Source organism: Mytilus californianus, unplaced genomic scaffold, assembly GCF_021869535.1.
Source record: "Mytilus californianus isolate M0D057914Y unplaced genomic scaffold, xbMytCali1.0.p SCAF_8, whole genome shotgun sequence".
NCBI classification, from domain to species: Eukaryota; Metazoa; Mollusca; class Bivalvia; order Mytilida; family Mytilidae; genus Mytilus; species Mytilus californianus.
In genome coordinates, this window is record NW_026262734.1 from 104,913,252 (window position 1) to 104,929,482 (window position 16,231).

Below are 16,231 nucleotides of genomic sequence, written 5' to 3' on the forward strand. Positions count from 1 at the left end.
AGTGACTGTTTCAAATCCAATATGTTTACGGTAATGATTCCATATGAAATAAAACAACATTACTAAAAACATATGTGTTGAACAAATAATGTTTTCCGATTTCAAATGAAACTACAATTTTAAAAGTATCCTCTGAATTATGTTTATAAATATAAACTGCTGGTAAAATATGTAATGCATAAAGAAAACTAAAAGACTTTTAACTTTTAAGAAATTGGCACAGTAGAAAAATGCCTACAATGAAACTGAGGGCTAACCACATGTTTTCAGACCGAGACTGAACAGGTGGATCAACAAACATTAATTTAACTTTGTCTACCTAATCAAAATAGACGCAAATAATCCGTGGTAATTTATTTCAACTTAACACGTGGATAAATTGATGTCTAAGATCAATGTGAAATTATGATATAATACATTAGTGATTAGAAACGGTTTCGTAAATCTTCACTAGCAGTTACATGCTATGTGTCAAGATTAAGACTTTTGAAAACGTGATCAAGTGTTTTGAAATCGGACCCATATATGCTCATTTAAGTTTCTTTTTCTTTCAAAAAGATAGTTTTGACTTATCATTGGTGTAAAGAGTAAATAAACATGGATGCTTGTTGAAACCTTGCATGCTTTTCAGAGGCTTTGTTGTGATTTTAAACTATTTTATTCACCTTAAGACCAAGAATACGTTTTAAACCGAGCGAGTACAAAGTAAAACTGAGCATCTGGACTCATCTCTTATTGCCACAGTTGATAAGTAAACGTTTAAATGGTGTGCATACTTATAATATATTTTCATGACACAATAACTCTTCAAAAAAGAGAATACACCGATTCATTATTGTAAGGCTTGTTGGTCTGGATTGGGGTATTTTTATTCTTGAAATTGGTTGACGTCCAAAAGCTTCCGTTCACCTTGATTGGAATAGAATTTCTATCGAAATCGTATAAAATACAAATGATAGCTCTTTATATCCTTTTATCTTGACACGAGAAAAAATTGAAAAGAAAAAGGAAATTCATTTGGAATCTTATGAGAAATAGACATGATAGACAACACAAATAATCAGCAATAGTATAAAAGAAGCTTTAGTACAGCGTACACACCGAATGCCCCGATAATAAAGTGAAAGAGTTTTTATATAACTATATGGAGTTGTTTTCTTTTAGAACAATAGGTCATTCTTTTGAGGAAACAGCCCAGATCACTCGAAGTGTCGATGAAAGTTGCTTAAAGGCATGCAATAAGGATCTGTGTAAAGTAGTTTGCCATGATTAAAATGCAACTTCAGTCTTTTAAAAATTTAATTCATTTAAACATGTTAAATGTAATCTTGTGTTTTTGCCAATTAGCAGTTTTCAGTACAAGTTCCAATCTAAAATATTCGTTTTATAAAGGAACAATCCGTTCCAGCACTTATTAAATTGAAACACTAGTACCAGAAAAATGTCTTTAATGCACCCAAATAATGTGTCGTTCTGTTATTTTTTCGCTTCAATAAAGTGACATGATGTGAGATTGAATTACATAATATTTTTTTTCTGATTCTCTGATTCTCATTTGTTTAAGAAAACATTACTTGCCAGAAAAAAGAGAAAAAACAATTATTCTGAATAGGTTTCTTCTAAATTGTCAACAAAATTATTTTTCGCTTTAAAAACGTATTGAAACCAGAGAAAAAACTGTCAATCTCTTTTATAAAGTAAGTATTATAAATTACTGACCAATTGACCTGTATCAATTTGCAAGATACTGAAGGAATTGTTTTGTTTCTTGCAACATACATTGACAGTGAAATTTTGATTTATCTGGACAGGCATTTGTTTTTGTATACACCCTTAAGAATACAAAAACTTGATGACTTTAATAGTCCACCAGACACGAAATATTGCTTCAATGACTCAAATTAATCAATATAACTTCATCTGAAATGTTGTTTTTGTTTTTAATACGTCTAAATTCCCTATATTAAGATATTCGGTAGCATAAAATCGTTACACCTTGTGCTAGTGACTTAATACGGATATAACGAGTCGGTAAATTATATATGGGGCTCGAGCTCGCTCTCGTCTTATGTGGAATTTATTGACCCCTTATATATCGTAATAGGTCACTAGCACACTGTGTGACTAATATTATATGTTTTCTAATGTCCCAATATCCAAGGATGTCTTCCTCATTTAGTGTACTTCCTGGTCGCTGTGAAACGTAACTTGTAAGTAAGATAATAGATTTATGTTATATGGAGCGAAAATTAAAATGTTTAAATGTCAATGTTTGTCGTAATGATTTTTATTATTTAATCTAGTTACTTTTTTTCTCAAAACTGGCAAATTTATCACGTTTTTAGAAAATTGCACCTTTAAAGCCATATAAGAGGTATTCACGGTTCTAATAAAATTAATAGACGAAATAACAATATTATGTATGAACATATCATTTTGAGGCTTTTTATGGAAGAAATGCTTTATTCAGTATATTGAGATTGAAAAAAGAGTTTTAAAAGGTATATGTTCAAGCTTGAGTGTGAAAAAAATAATGTCAACTTGGTTTCTCTAATGTGACTGTATGACATTTGCCGAGGGAAATTACTGTTTTTGGCAGTAGGTGACGTATTATGCGTCCGTTCTGAATGTTAGCCATAAAATGACAGAAAATTATGGACAATGGCGAAATGAATTCGAATACATAACATTATTTGCTTTTCCCTTTAATATGCTTAATAAAAAGCACAATCGCCTGCTAAGTAATCTTTTTTAAATTCAGTTGCCCCCCCCCCCCCCCCCCCCCAAAAATTTTTTTTTGATTTGGCCACACTTTTCCTCAATGTTAATTTTGTAGAAAATTCTGAAATATGTTCTGTTTTTTTGGTTTTTTTTTAATCTGGACAAAATTTCCCTGATACCGTCATATACACATTGTTTCATTAAGGCTTAGAATCTTTGCATCTTTGAAAGCTTTTATTTTAAAGTGTCAAGAACTTGATTAAGGATGACTATAATTATACTTTTAAGGTTCAATTCACATGTCCAAATAAGAACAAACGTAGATCGGTTGTTTTCTCACTATTCCTCATGTGCTACATGTACGTATACCCACTCTGCTGAAGAACGCAAAAATATAAGATAGTAGAATTTTGAATAGAATGATATGCGAAATAAACATTATATAGATCGATACATTCTCTTTTAATTTTAATGAAAAAAATACCTTAGTGTAAAATATCTATTGAAAAGACTAATTATCACTTTTCAAAAAAAACCTATACAATATTTTAAAAATCGATTAGTGTACATTTCAGTACCGATCATGTTTAGAAATAAATTTTTCAGATGTTTGAATTATAAAGACTGTTGTAAAGGTAAGTGTTTTTATTCAACATTACAAAGGACAATTATGTCACTATCTCTTAAAGTGTATTTGCTCTTAGATTACTGCTGCTTGTATTATGTTTTATTGACTGAAAATATTCATCACATATAGAATAACCATACATTGTCTCGAAATATAAATTTTATTTGTACATGGCTTAGAAACAGGTAGAAAGCGAGGCTTTGCCGAGCATTTCTATCCTGTTTTGATCCGAGTACAAATAAAATTGATATTTCAAGACAATGGATTGTTATTCTTTATATACTGCCACTCCTACATTTGTTCCAAGTAAATATTTAGGGTAAAAACAATCTTTTTTTTTAATTAGGAGCGTCCGACATAAAAATTCTACGAACCTGTAATTTTAATGACGTAATAAATAAAACTCTACGAAAACGCATTGCCAACGTCATAAACAAGGCGATATACGCATATGTTTGTGTATATCACAAATTATTATACGGTCAATGTAATTTGACTGCGCAAATAGCACAGTTACAGTATATAAAGCTATTTGTATTTATCTCATTTTTATATACGATAAAGTTTATGTTAGCTATAAACTTTGGTTTAAATCCGTTATTGTTATAGAATGTTTCATTATTATGACTTCTAATAAACACTATAGTCTAAAAAAGTTTTGGGTAATCAGGTTAAAATACATGCAAATCTGGAAAATCTGGTTCTGTTTAGTGGTGCAATCAAGATTGTTGGCCTTAAAATATTTTTTTCTGCCTGTTTACACATTCAACGTTCTGCTTACAACATGTGCAAGGAAGCTAGTAAATCAGTTCCAAGTGGTGAAGTTGAAATCATCCCTTTGAAAACTTTTACGGACGAAATCATGTGTTGGTGGACCGTTATTGAGTATCTGTTTAAAAGATAACGAAGGAAATGTTCCAATTTTCGTAACCACAATCCCATCATCTTTTCTTCAAATGTGACCTACCGAATTAGACTTATTACCGGGTTTGTACTTACACGAGCAACACGACAGGTGCCACCTATGGAGCAGGATCTGCTTACCCTTCCAAACCACCTGATATCATCCCCGGTTTCTGATGGGATTCGTGTTGATCAGAAGTTTTAGTTTTGTATGTTGTGTTAAGTGCACTGTTGTTTGTCGTTTCGTTTTTTCCATGGCATTGTCAGTTTGTTTTCGATTTATGAGTTTGAATATCCTTTTATTGTATCTTTTGACTCTCCTGTAATATATACATTTTTATGATCGGATTCTTTTATAAAGCTATGTTTGATTGTTTGCTGTCAGTGTTAATTCGTGGTATATAGTCTACAAGTAATAAAAAACTAATTACCACTATTTAAAAACCAATACATAATGTTATGTAGCATCAGGATCGATAACATGGATAAGTGTATTTCAGTACGTCAATGAACGCTTCGAAAATACTTTCAGAAATCAATTTCTTAACAAAAGTGAAAGTAAAAGTGAATTGTTTTGGTTTAATTGATAACGTCCGATGTAGAGGTAAGTCGTTTTCTTTTCGACATTACCAAGGATAATTCTGTCACTTACTTGTAATACTTGTGTTTATGTGTGCTTTGCTGCCTGCTGTATTCTGCTTTATGGACCTTTTTTATAAATAATCATGCTGTTCTGCATATGGTGTAAAACCGAAGGTGAATGGCATTGATCAAAACCATTTTAATCAGAACAATGATGTAAAATAAACGGTTTCAAGTGCTGTTCGAATATGTCGAACGTACCAGACTTATGACCAAATATCAAATTGACCTAAATGCCGACTTGTCCGGGTTATCAACCTTGGTGCAAATATACAGAAGAATTCTAAGATAAATAAATTAATAATTTGTTTTGTCTACCAGATTATTGTCCCTCTACCAATATCAAACACTCGGACATCAGTGGATTTAAAACAATTTGAAGCCAACTGGCGTACTAAATTATATGCAGGCTGATTTACCGTCAGTAATTTGTTCAACGCACTAAACCGTTCGGTCAGGTAAACTATATAAAAATATATCTTTCGTTTGTCGGCTTATGTCTTTGACATAGCTCGTAGGATTAGTGTCGGGTTGTAAAACTGTAATTCCGATGGGACATTTCTGTCGCATAAGTTCAATATATTAAGACAATAACATTCTGATGTCTGTGCGGTTGTTTTAATACATCCTTTCACCATTCAGTGTGTACTGTATTGAATTGTTTTTAAATGTGATTTTAGATTGTAACATAAATATTTATTTCAAATTTACCTTTGGCGTATTTTAACCGAAGCCTCGCCTGAAAGTATTATGTTATAGTGAAACTGAAAGTTAGTTACAGATATACTGTTTATATGAATAATTAAAGATCTGTACATATGAAAAAGCAGAGATAATAGGTGCAAATCAATGCGACAATAACCAGATTTAAAAATAACCAATATTCTTTACCTACCATCTTGATATGAGCTTTATTTATTAATTATTTTGAGGTGTCTTTGTAAACGGGTGCATAACACAGCTGTCATTCCGCAAAAATGTGAATTCATACACATTAGACGGTCTATAGGAATAAAGTCTTTCACTAGAGATTCAAAGTCGCATTGTTTTTGTGTGCAATTTGTCAAATAATTCTAAAATGACCTTTCAGCTAGCGAATTTATACCATAAGCGTTGACCATTCATAATAAATGTGACGTAATATCACAAATGTAGATGACAGTTAAACTTTATGCTGTTGTCGCATCATCCACAGGATGGACCAATGATTGACAACGGAAAACTCTCCAAACAAATTTCTAATTATTGGTACATCTATGACAAAAACAATAGAGATACCATGAGAAACAGTTCATGAGATTGGCTTCTCCTCTCATTATATTACATGTGTTATATCTAGATACTTTGACCACCTCTCCCCTAAATGCTAACACTGTTATCTCCTTTGCCTCCTCCAAGTTCTTTTTAAAACCTTCAAAAAGCCAAATTGATTCTTTTTGAACGATGCACGAGCAAATGAAAACTATTATCAAATATTACCACCTAAAACAAGGAGCGCATACCTCAATGCACTGAATCTTTCACACTAGATGGAAAAATTGAACTGTACCTTCTTTGACAAATAACGTTCGTGTGCTGCAAGGGTTATTTTAATACATTGTATGTCATATCATGGATAAATAAGTAACTGAATGTGAAATCTTGAGAAGCATCAGAACAAAAATACAATGTAGTCGCATATGACGATAACACAAATTCATCTCCATCACGTGGACTGTGACAACTTTTGTTAAACAATGTTACGAAACGAATAGGGAATGATGATTTCGTTATATAAAATGATCTTAGTTTTTGTCAACATAACTTATCTAAATTTCATTATATTAAAATTGTCTTTCATAATAAAATTAATAAAAAAAAAAAACCCCACAGTAGTCATACAATGTAAAACCGTACAACTTTGGTTTAGCAATTTCGCTAAGTTTTTCATTATTTGTATCAACATTTATAGTCCGTGATATAAAGTATTCGTTCCATGCTCAGATTAACGAAGAGTTGTTTCTATGCGAAGAAACGAGTGTTTGAATAACCCGAAATATAGCCATTAATATGATTGATGATGACACGGAGATTTCAGGTATTCGTCCACAAGACAGCAACGAAACAACAGTGAAAAACACAATTACCATTAGACAAACTTACTAGTGTGAAGCTAGTCGTCGATATTGCCGAGGCCAGCAACTTTCATATAGATAGTTGAAAAAAAAAGGGATCCTTGAATTTTGTGTTCGTAAAAGAGGGGAAGACTTAGAGAAAGTGAAAAAAATCTTTTGGGGTCACTAAAATTTCACAGCTTTTCACAAATTTGATGTTATTATATAGTACCTTCTTTTATGATTAAAAAGTCATTTAATCGAGAAATGGTATGTTTTTATTCATTTGTCTTCAAGAAACAAACACGTGTAATCATCAATCGGGTCAATTTATAGTCGACTATACGGTATGGGTTTTTCTCATTGTTGAAGGCATTACGGTTGCCTATAACTACTTACATGCACTTCATTTGAACTTTTGTGGATAGTTGTCTCATTGGCAATCATACCACATCTCCTTATTTTTATATACAAACACCTTTCAGAAAGATTGGTTTCCATTATGCGATATTTACTGTAGAATACTGTGTAATATTTTTACATTTAGAATTTGACATGTACAAAACATGTTTTAAACCTATATCATCTATCATATTTCATCAAAACTGCCCAAGACATTTCTTAATTCTTGTCTGACAATGTTAACAAAATCTATATGAATTGTTTTTTTTCTCATATTTCAGTCTTTTTGGACTTTTATTCTATTTCAAACTGTTCCCTTTGTTCTGAAGGAAATGAAGCAATATTTTCTTCAGTCATTGCAAGCAGCTGTAGTTTCATTTTGTTTTCGTCTTTGCAAAGTTCGTTTTCTTCTAATGTAGATATTGGAATTTTTTAACACACTCGGATATTTGCCAATCTTAATAAAATCATTTATTATGTATACATGTTTATGTTCGAAAGGACGTGAACTTTGATATGTTTTGTGAAAATTGCAGCGTTGGATCTAACCCTATTATATTTCTCATATTTATTGAATAATTTCTCTTCTCGTTGTTTATTTCGTTTAAATTGATTTACACTAGTCATTTTTGGTCCCTTTATAGGTTGCTTTTCAGCGTCGAACCTATGATTGCTTACTTTACTAGAGTGTGTCTTGGATGAAGAGATGTCTCATTTGGCACTCATACCTCATCTTCTTATTTCTATATACAAAGCACGGAGCATTTAAATGATTGAAGATATTACACATAATTCAATAGGACAACAGCCGAAAGATAAAAATACCTTAGTTATATTTTGGGATACAATTAGCAGCAGACGGACTTCATCGATGGACAAAAGTATACAAAATATGTTAAGCAATTTACCGTCCCAGCTTTTGATAACAATTTTTTTTGAGAATAGTGAATATTATGATGTACTTACTTTTAGATCAGGTCCTGATGAAAAGTTTACACATCCAGTGCAGATAAGTCTGCGCCTGTCGTTACATCCATATTGCCGGGCAGCCTGTAACGCCACAACGGCAACATGCTTGAAATTAAGCAGTGTTTCAGTGCAATGTTCTTTGTGTTTTTCGAAGCGGCAAAGGTTTTGAAATGGCATTATACAGATTTAAAAGAGCTCAAATGATTTTTAAATTGGACAGTGGTCACTTCATTGCATTGGAAATTTCACTGTTGCACGCCGTGAAATAAATGCACAGGTACAATGCATAACAATGGACAAAACTTGTTCAAATACTTTTACAAGACGAAAAAATAAAAGGCGAATCGTGAAGCCAGTAAACAATATTTTTTTTTAATCTGAGCATGCAAATTGAAGATTATGTTATATTTTTTACATTTAACACATTCGCTGAACAAAAACATTTATTATGAGAGTCCCAGACACTATATTAGTTGACAGTTTTCTCACTATTTCTACGTGTTTTTAAGTGGTAGTAAACTCGTAGTAGCATACAATGCATTGCAGTTCATTGAGTCGATTGGTCAGTTTTCCAAGGCCATGTTTGTCTTCTATTTTGGAAATTACTATGCAAATATATTCTGACGTCAGGAAATCTAGGGTTTCTGACCTGTTAAAGACTGAATTATAAATTATTTTTAGACTTATGTACTGCGGTAAATTCAGTACTGTTCAGACAATTCGTTTTCGGTCAATTACGTTCTTGTCAGTCTATGTTCAGACTATTAAGTATTTATTTTTATCTGTACATATCAACATCATAATGAACAGCACTGAATTGACTGCAGTGGATAAGTCTGAACATTTACTGAAAGACTGAAAATGACTGAATAATTTTCAGATGATGTTCAGATCAAAATGACTATTTCCCGTTCAAAATTGGTTTACTAGTGCCATGATCACAAAGAAAATCGATAAAAGGCAAAGGACTATAGCAAAATACTTAACAGAAAACTAAAGATTATGCAATTCGAACATCTTCAGAAACCGAGTGGAAGTCAGTTTCATCGGAAAGGTATGCCAACTAGTAGCATCCGCCATGTTACACATTCCAATTAAATAACCGCGATAAGTTGCATTCAATGATGTCACAACTGAGAAAAAAGTTATATGCTTGTAGTATAGTTGAACACTGACCTTATTAAGCTAGAACTTGTTTAATATTATCTTCTATGATGCTAGTTGATTGGTACATCTAATAATGCAATACTATATTATTGCTTCGCATCACGGTGCAAAGCTATTAGTTTCATACGATATTCACACCATCTGTTAATTGTGACGTGCCAAATGTCGTTTCCCATTGCTTGTCTTATGATGAGGAAAGATTCTATTGGCTAAAATTTAGATTTGGGGACATGTCCCAGACAGGAAGAGGTAGTAAAATAAAAAAAAAGATTACAGTTTGGGTATTGCAGATCCGATCCGATACCCGATAAATATATATAAGTTTGCCTTTGCTGGATTACCTTACTGTATAATTTCGCGTCAAATTCTAATTGATAAATGAGAGGAGGGGCAAAGATGAACACTTTTCTTAGTGCTAATCTGACTATATATGTAACTACACTAACACTTGATATCTCATTACAGCCAATAATGTTCAAGAATTTTGTCAAAATATATGTGTTCCATGTTATAAAACCAAATGATATATAAATAACAGCTACGCTAAGAGCACATGATATTTTGCATTAAAATTGTTGTGAGAATAAACTGGAACATTTAGGAGGCATCTAATAATACGTAAGTAAATCGGCTGTGTAGGAAAACATGTGTTAGATTAAATTTGTGTCTTTGGCAATTCATAATTGTTCAATTATAAATTGCCAAAGACAAAATTAATATGGAAATAAATGTTGCGTCAAAAACGACTGTTAAAATTCCTATAACTCTAGAACGGCAACATTTTCAAAATCAGAAGATCTACCAACAAAAACAACAGTGTAAAGTTTGTAGTAAATTGATCCAAATATACTTGATATACGGCATGACATGTAGAATATTACCTTTTATTAATCTGAACGTCATAATCCCGTAACTGTGAAAAGACAAATCATAAATTTTCAAAATTAAACGATATCTCAGCAACCATCTTAACTGAAATGACACTACGAAAAAAATTTTTAAATAAAAAAAGAAGCTTTCTTCTTTCACATCCTTCTGTTCCGTTAACCTTTTGTGAAAATAGGTTAAGGCACACTTGAGTTTTTATGGGAAGTGTTCATGCAACTACAGTATACCATAATACGTCCCATCTAAGAGGTGCTTATAATACCACCCTTACGAGTTTATGCCTAATGAAGATGAATAGATAACCATTATCTTACTTTAAAGTTTGAAGCAGCAAAGCATTTTAAAGTTTTTAGTCAAATTAGACTTGTTATAAAAATGTTCGATTCCTTCATTGAAATGTTACAGTAAAAAGGCCCGAAAAACATAACACACTACCGAAGTATTTGTTTTTCAGCTAACATGCACTGCTAATCAACCTTGTCTGCTAAAACTATGATATCTTTTAAATGATTGCACGTCTAGCTCAATCGAAATATTGTACTAGGAGCTGTTTAGGGCAACTCTTTAATTTTATGTTGATATTAAAGATAAAAATACTAGCTATGATTTGTAAAGTGATTCGATGTTTTGTCGACAAGACTAATAACTGTGTCAATTAAAAATAACAGTTTCCTGGCGTAGGTCCTTTAAAAAAGCTACGATTTGCGCCTCCTGTTTTCATAGCGGAAAATTATGATTGATGTTTATATATAGGTTAACACAAGATTAATGGTTTTAGAGGCTAGCATCATGACAAATATCTGACCATTCAAGTGTTTAAGCAGTTTCGTTTTTAATTCACAATACGAAAAGGAAAAGATCTCCCTTGATGAGTTGTGCCAATGTTGGACGAATTAATGCCTGTTTAAGATGCGTTTTGATTGATTTGTATTTATCTTAGATTGATAATTTCAAAAAAAAGTTTAAATAAAAGAATTGTAAACTTGGAGTTGTTCTTCTTACACCTAGAATGTTTCTACAGAATTGCAAGTGTATCTTTTCCAAAATGTAGGTGTTCTCTAAACCCCAGACCGCACATTCCTAGATAAAAACTGGAAGCCTAATTACTAGGTAAACAAACAGTCCTATGTTACTATAAACAGCCTAAGCTGTAAATCTATTGCTAAAAACAATTCCGCGATTATCTGTAAAGATCAAATTACGTCTTTGTTGCATGGTAAGCTGTAAATTTGTTTCGCTTTTACACAAGAACCATTCAGTGTGTTAGGATGAGTCTAATTGACGTATACTTATTTCCGATTTCATTCATATAAGCTTACTTTGTTTGTTTTAATAAATAATATAACCGTTTTATTTGATTTGACAGAACATGTTTTCACTTTGTATCTGAAGCTGTGTTTTGAGCAGATCTTATTTAACAACATCATCAGCGCAAGACACCAACCTGTGCAATGTCTTATATAAAGTTCTGTTTAAATCGCCATAAAAACACTATAAAATGTACAAATCGTATGTTATCATTATAAGTCAACATTTAATTGTACGACTTTGCCCCTTAGCAGAGCTATAGAAAAACAGTACAATAACGGGTGTTACACGGACACTTTTTATGAATAGAGTCACTCGTGCATTCAGTGAGTTCATCATGTTTATAGGCACTTTATCGTGTACATACCTTGTGACCTAATTACCTTGTTTTATAAATATAATTTATATGAAAAGTGTGCATAAAAATTATAGTTATAAAAAAGCTAACTATGTCCCAAAATGCTGAAATTAAATAAAATGTTTGACTGCAAGAATAACTGCAACCATAAAATGTTTCCATGTACAAGCCTCTCGTGGATTTGCTTAGCAGTTTTAAAAGGTTTATGACCCCTTCTATAGCCATGTGAATTACGAAATTTTCAAAGTGCAATACCATCAACACAGCAACGATAATGAATAAAAGAGATGTGCCATTTTGTACATATACCAAAGGGAAACTTCGTTCAAAGCAATATTATTTATTGTTTTATTGCATTTAATAGAAAATTGGGATTTTGTAGCAAATAACTCCAAGATTGTTGCAGAAAATCCACAGACTTTAATACAGAGATTTTCGTTATAAAATGTTAAACATAGATTACTCACTGGTTTGTCCATGATGTGCTATCAGATTATTACATGGCATTTTTCATATCAGATGTATTATCAGCCCAAGGTTCAAAGGCGAAGGCTCGAGGTCTGATATTGACCGAGGGCTGATAAAACATCTGATATGAAAAATTACATGTTATGATCATTTTATCATATGCTTCAACAATGGAGACAAATAACAGTTTAATATGTTGGTTCTCAAGTAGAAGTTCAATAAGTGAAAAGTTTACGGACGCTGACGCAAAATGTAATACTTCCGATATGAAATCTTTCTATCATATGCCTCAAAAGAGGAGAAAAACAACAGTGTAATATATTCTTATATTCACGATAAAAAAATTTAAAAAAACACAATGAACACTGTTTGGAAAAGTCAACATTTGTAAAGTAACTTGCTAAATTATGCTGTAAACTTTGAAAAATGCATTTATTGTATCATTTATTTTGCATTTTAAATAATATATTTTCCTGTTTCCTAATATTTGTTTTGTATCCTACTTTGTTATGTTTTTCACTGAAAACGTACCATTGAGATGTATTTTCCGGAATTTGACGAGTAAAGCCGGAGTGCCATGCGATAACGTTACGAAAAGGCATGCGATAATAGCCGGAAGCAGTTGATAATTTTTCATATCAGCCCGCTAAGCATCATTTCGGAAAATATGGAACTCACGTAAATTTAATGCTATTATCATACTGTAAAAATTATAAATGAATTACTCTTAGTATATGATAACAGCGTTTATTGTTTACAAAAAATCCTAAACAACCTTTACATTCCAAAAAACCTCGTGCCGAGTCACTGAAGTCGAGCGCACCCTAGAAGGTGTACTTGAATTGGTTCATATTTATATTTGTTTTAACCAATATCTTAATTTAAAAACTTGTTTTAATTAAATCATTGTTAGCGCTGCATGCAATAATCGTATCAAGCACCAAATTGTCAAATATTAGAGTACAAGGGGAAAGGCTGTGGATTTTCTATAAATTTTTCATATGTTTTGCATTGAAACAACAAATGGTACATAATCCTCAAGCTGAAATCTTTCAAAACGTCTAAATCGAATTAAACGGAGGATTTTTCCCCTTTCCTCTTCATGTTCAAGGAATTTGCTTCAGTCTCAACGTCAAAAAAACTACCACCCATTTCGGATATAGGGATGGAATTGAAAAAATAAAGTGTGTCACGTGATCGATACTCCGGTCTACTCGAATACCACATAATTGTTATGAGCATGAAAATTAACACACACAAAAAATGATTTCCAAAATAAGTGGATAAAAAAATCTAATACGAGACAAAATCAAGGTTTTTTCATTACATGTCATTCCCCATTAAAAAAGAGAAACAGCCTTTTTTATATTTATATATTTTGTTCTTCATTTTATTAATTTTTACAAAATTTATACATGTTGTATTACGTTTGTCAGATTACGCTTTCTTATTTCATTTGCATACGTCGATGAATTTTTAAATATCTAAAATACGTCATTCATATTTTGTTGAATATCTTTGTTTTTTAAGGGGTATGAGCCAGGGAAGGGGGAAAATTGCCCCCCCTCCCATTACAAATTGGGAATTGAGGAGAAAAAACCTATTTCTTTGTTTGGCTTTGTTTTTTTGATATTTTTGTGTACGTATTTATTTTATGCTGTTTTCTTTGTGTGGAGAGGTATGCATTAATGCAGGGGCGTAAGAGCCGACATTACACACTTGCAAAGGTGGGAGGTAAAACTAAAAGACCCCCACGTTTGGCAATTTATTTTGTAATTAAAATATAAAGTGCCTACGAAAGAGGACATTAAACTACTTTTTTTGTGTTCAATCTTTTCAATATGCAATCGTATTAAATGCAAAATGTATCACTTTGTAATTAAAAACGTCATACAAGATGCAAAACAAAAGTAACAAAATAAACGGGATGGTAACAACCAGTCGTATAGTGTTTCTGCACGAGCAGTCAGGTCAAGTCCGAGGCGATAGCCGAGGACCTTGACCTGACTACAAGTGCAGAAAAACTATACGGCAACGGTTGTTACCAGCCTGTTTCTCTTTTTGGGTTGCCTTTGTTCTGTATTTAATACGTATTTCCAATTCCATATTTAATCGTTTTCTTTTGACTTGTTGCAGATATTAATTTGTGATAACCATTAAAACTTATAGTCATTTAGCGTATATGCAGCTCGTGACAAACAAAATACAAATGGTATAAAACCTCTCAACAATAAATTTTACAATTTCAGTTCTGTAGACCGTTTTAAAAAAAGTACCTAACCTTTGTTTCTATTACAAATTTGTTTGATACGAAATAGTTTAGAATTTAATGATTTAATTAGACTCACTGAACTGGGAGCAGAATAAAAAAGGAAAAAACCAATTTTCCTCTTTTTTCCCTTCAATTTCTGACAAGTGCAATTAGTGGCTTAATTTGGACCAGAATGTAATAAATTTATTCTATAACCCATGTATTTGAGTAAAAAAGATGAAAAACGAAGACAATTCTTTTATATAAGTATTTATTTGTTACATTTCAAAATAAATTTATACTGAATTCTACACTTAGCTGTACATTTTCAGTCAACTCTCTGTAAAGGATGCAACATAGAATAAATTTATTCTGAATGCATGGTGCTTTTCTGTATTTATGATAACTTATAAAATAAATTTATTTTATAGAGCCTTAATACCTATTATTAGTTCTAGAAATTTTTAAAACAGAATAAGTTTATTCTACATTCAATGTGACGCATGACTATAATAATATATAAAATAAATTTACATGTATTTTGAAAGGAAAGTTATCTGTATGGTGAGGCTGAGAACAGAATAAATTTATTCTACATTCAATGTGATTTATGATTATAATAATATATAAAATAAATTTATTTTGAAAGTCCAGTATTCTATATGGTGAGGCTGAGACACAGAATAAATTTATTCTACACTCTAAGTGATTTAAAATTTATGATTATAATGATATATAAAATAAATTTATTTCGAAAGTAAAGTTATCTGTATGGTGAGGTTAATACACAGAATAAATTTATTCTACATTCAATGTGATTTTTGTTTTATATAAAAATATATAAAATAAATTTATTATGAAAGTACAGTAATCTGCATGGTGAGGCTGAGACACAGAATACATTTATTCTACACTCTAAGTGATTTAAAATTTATGAATATAAAAATATATAAAATAAATTTATTATGAAAGTACAGTAATTACGTTAAGGTTGAGACAAAAAATAAATTTATTCTACACTCACACTATTTCTGGTTATAAAAATATATAAAATGTCTTCAGGTAAAAATACACTGATCTGTAGGACTGTCTACTACATACAATAAATTTATTTTATGTCAGCAGTGCTTTTGATAATATTCAATATGTTCACGTGATACATTTTTTCCATATACAATTCTATCTTTCATGTCTATTTACATGTAACATTCATAAAAATGTATTTTATTTGGAGTTGGGATGTGAATGTTTTTAAAACATAACTTAAGACAAAATATATTTACTGCTATCAACAATGCAAAAGGACACTTCTATAAAATATGGAAATAATAATTTCAGCAGATTTTGTTATGTGGGACTGAATAGCAAGATGAAAGAAATACAGCAATTTTAAAAAACAAAATATCAACATATAAATGTAAAATAAACAGTTT

At 31.3% G+C, this 16,231-nt stretch overlaps 1 protein-coding gene across 1 annotated transcript in view; it reads left to right on the forward strand.

The window, feature by feature from the left end:
• Positions 1-3,333: 3,333 nt before the first annotated feature.
• Positions 3,334-16,231, forward strand: part of LOC127710850 (uncharacterized) — a 41,818-nt gene continuing 28,920 nt past the window's right edge. Inside the window, exon 1 of the mRNA XM_052216807.1 lies at positions 3,334-3,356. The gene's annotated coding sequence lies outside the window, so the exon portion shown is untranslated. The remainder of the gene's footprint in view (positions 3,357-16,231) is intronic.